We start from the raw sequence: 3969 nt of genomic DNA, 5'->3' as shown, positions 1-3969 counted from the left end.
TCTCTACAGAGAATGTCGTTTGGGATTCAGCCGTCCTCCATACGGTGTACGTGGCCTAGCCAGCGTAGTCAACGTTGTCTCAGCAAGGTGTACATGGAAGGGAGGCCAGCATGAGTCAGGACATCGGTGTTGGTCACCTTGTTGTGCCAGGAGATCCAAGTATGTGACGTAGGCTTCTAAGATGGAAGCTATTCAGCTTTTTTTTTCTGATGGGCATATGTGGTCCGTGTCTCGCTGTCATACAACAGGGTGCTGAGGACACAGGCATTGTACACAGCCATCTTTGTTTTCACTGTCAACTTTGGGTTTGTCCACACTCTTGATGTGAGGTGTGCGAGCGTAGTAGCTGCCTTCCCAATTCTTTTGTCAATCTTGGCATCGAGAGAGAGAGGTTGTCAGTGATGGTGGAAATAAGTTAGGTGAATTGATGAACAACTTCAAGTTCGTAGTCATCAATGGTGACAGCTGGTTTTGCTGGTGTGCCTTGCATCAGGACGTTTGTCTTCTTCAGGCTGATGGTCAACCCAAAGTCCTTGCAGGCCTGAGAGAAGCAGTCCATGAGCAGCTGCAGCTCTTGTTGGGAGTGGGTCATAACTGCAGCATCATCAGAAAATAGAATGTCTCTGATGACAACTTCACAGACCTTTGTCCTTGCTTTTAGGCAGGCAAGAGTGAAGAGCCTGCCATCTGATCTGGTCTGCATATAGATTCCTTCTTGTGATGTGCCGAAAGCATGTCTCAGAAGGAGAGAGAAGATCCCAAAGAGCGTTGGAGCGAGCACACAACCTTGCTTGGCTCAGCTGCATATATCGAAGGGCTCAGAGAGGTTGCTGTTGAACTGCACAGTCCCCTTCATGTTTGAGTGGAAGTACTCAATTAAGCTGTGCAGTTTTGGAGGGCAGCCAGTCTTATAGAGAGCCTTGAAAAGGCCGTCTCTGCTGACGAGGTCAGAGGTCTTGGTGAGGTTGATGAATGCAATATATAGGGGCATCTGCTGCTCTCTGCACTTCTCCTGGAGTTGACGAAGGGAGAAGATCATGTCCACAATGGACCTTTCAGCTCAGAAGCCACACTGTGATTCTGGGTAGACATACTCAGCTAACTTTTGCAGACGGGTCAGAAGGACCTGGGCGTAGACTTTACCAACGATGTTGAGGAGGGAGATGCCTCTATAGTTGTTACAGTTGCTTCTTTTGCCCTTGTAACAATCTTTGCATCTCTCGTGTCTTGCAGTACAGCTCCCTCTCTCCAGCATCGGCAGAGGACTTCGTGCAAAGGGTGCAGTAAGGTAATCTTGCAGCTCTTGATGAGATTTCGTGGGACGCTGTCACTGCTAGGCTTTCGATGGCTTTGCTGAGCTCATACATGGTTGATTCTGCATCGAGCTCTTCCATGACAAGCATGCACTCGATGGTGTCAAGAGCTGAAGAGGTCACTGTGTTCTCTCTGGAATAGAACTCAGAATAGTGCTCCACCCATCTGTCCATTTGTCGGCCTTGGTAAGTGATGACTTCCCCAGTGAGGGATATGAGTGTGGCTGTCTTGCTCTGTGTTGGTCTCAGTACCCTCTTGATGTTCTTGTACATCCCTCTGATGTTGCCAGTTGCGGCAGTATATGGATTGACTCGCTAAGCTCTGACCAGTACTCAATGGCACAGCGCCTGGCAGTGTGCTGGACCTTGCTCCTGGCAGCCCTTAGTGTCTGCAGGTTCCTCTCAGTGGGTGACTGCTTATATTCCACCAGTGTGCCTTGTTTGGCCTCAATTACAGGGGTCATCTCAAGCGACTTGGCCTCGAACCAGTTATGTAACTTTGAGGTCTTCTTTCGGAAGATAGACAAGGCTGTGCGATGGATTGTGTTTTGCAGAGTTTCTCATCTCTCTGTGGCAGTATCTCTGGACTGTGTTGCATCATACTTCTCCTCAAAAGCCTCTGCAAACTGTTCTACAAGGTCGGGCTGAGACATCTTGTTGACATTGATGTGTGGGGTCCCTGGTTTCTTTGTGCAGTGGAACTTTTTGAGTTGAAGCCTGATCTTGCAGCACACCAAGGAGTGGTCTGTGTCACAGTCTGCGCTGTGGTAAGACCGCATGTGAAGAACACACTTGATGGCAGCATGCCTGACCAGGATCAGGTCCAGTTGGTGCCAATGCTTTGAGTGTGGATGTCTCCAAGACACTTTGTTTTGAGGCTTGGTCTTGAAGAAAGAATTGGTGATGCACAGGCCGTGAAAGGTCCAGAGCTCGAGCAGTCCCTGTCCGTTCTCATTCATTTTCCCTACCCCGAATGGACCGAAGCAAGAGGGCCATGAGTCGTTGTCATCACCCACTCTAGCATTGAGGTCGCCCAGGAGAACAAGTTGTTCGCTAATGGGGATGCCCTTGATAGTGGATGCAATGTTCTCGTAGAATTCATCCTTGGCATCCAGGGTGGCGGACATAGTCGGGGCATACACACTGACGAGGATGACAGGGCCTTTGGTAGTGTTGAGGCGGAGAGTTAGGAGCCGCCAATGCTTGGTTCTACCATCCTCAGCAAGCTGTTCTTTATTGCAAAGCCTACTCCATGTTCTCTGGGCTCATCAGAAGAATGTGTAGTTCCTCTCCCTCAGTGTGCCTGCATCAGCTAACGTTTCTTGCAGAGCAGCAATATCGACGTTCAGTCTCTTGAGCTCCTCTTTGATGACTGCAGTTTTCCTGGTGTCACTGATGTCCTGAAGGTCCTGGGAGAGGCCATCATTGTCCGAACATTCCAACATCCTAGTTTTAGAGCTGGTCTCTTTTTGATAGCTTTTCTGTTTTTGCCTGGTGTGGTAGTTGACGATAAGCTTGTCAGATGATCTCCTAATCCTCATGCACCCAATAAGGAAAGCAAATCATGGCGGGACAACACCTTATTAGCTGGGGTTTGCCTAACTTAAGGCGGGCGGTAGCTGTCCAATGAGACTTGAAGATCTCTCCCACTGTTGGAAGCAACCCTGGCGCCGCACTCTACGCCAGTTGAGTATAGGCTTATAACCGGTATCTGCTGCTTCCTGTGTTGTGTCGACACCAAATAAATGGCGAAGCTGGAGTGTTTTCTCCAGGTGCAGGTGTGCATGTTTAATGATGGTGTGGACGGATGTGAGCCCGGGCATGTACTCGTAGTATGGAGAACAGGTTGTTGTCCATGCAACTTGTTCCCCCTCTCCACCTCACTGATAAATCCAAAGGAACAGCAGGCTGCTACAATTTGGTGCCAACGCAGTCGCAGGAGCTGTCAGGATGAAGTTGAAGTCAACATCGAGCTGCCTTAGGGGCTCCGACTCCTGATTTTTCCTCGAGGTTTACTCCTGAAGCCTTCCCTATGATCAGGTATCCTGCAAGACGGCAGAAGTTTGAAATCATTGTCAGGTCGCTCTTGAGTGCTACTGGTACCATGTAGTCCAGGACAACCTATTCCGTTGTCGGGTTGTCGGTGACTAAACTGGCAACGCCACCAGGCCTGCTTGATGAGGCGGGAACTTGTTGAATACCCTGCGGGACAAAAATTAAGACCCATCAAAGGGCAGAGGAACTACCATTCAACAGCCATTCAACTATGCGTGTTTGTGGAGTGTTTGTGTGTGTGTGTGTGTGTTTATTGAATATATTGCATTTTAAACTCTGTGTGTGTGCGTATTGTATATATTGTATTTCAGCATGTGAGTGTACATATTGTATATTGTGTTCTTAAATTGTATATATATATATTGTATGGCAGCTTAGCTTCTAAGCCTGGTGGAACTGCAACCACTGACAGAAGGAGCAAAGAATGAATATAAATATTATCTTCATAATATAAAGCAAAGATCACAATTTTAAAGATTTGTTGTAGAGTTAAATCTTAATAAATATTCCCTTTTTGGAGAAATAGTTTTTCAAAGATAGTTCAATCAGGAAGAGTCCATTTGCAAAAAAAACACATTCATATATATATATATATATATAT

This window comes from Octopus bimaculoides, chromosome 10, assembly GCF_001194135.2.
Source record: "Octopus bimaculoides isolate UCB-OBI-ISO-001 chromosome 10, ASM119413v2, whole genome shotgun sequence".
Taxonomy (NCBI): Eukaryota; Metazoa; Mollusca; class Cephalopoda; order Octopoda; family Octopodidae; genus Octopus; species Octopus bimaculoides.
This window is presented reverse-complemented; position numbering follows the sequence as displayed.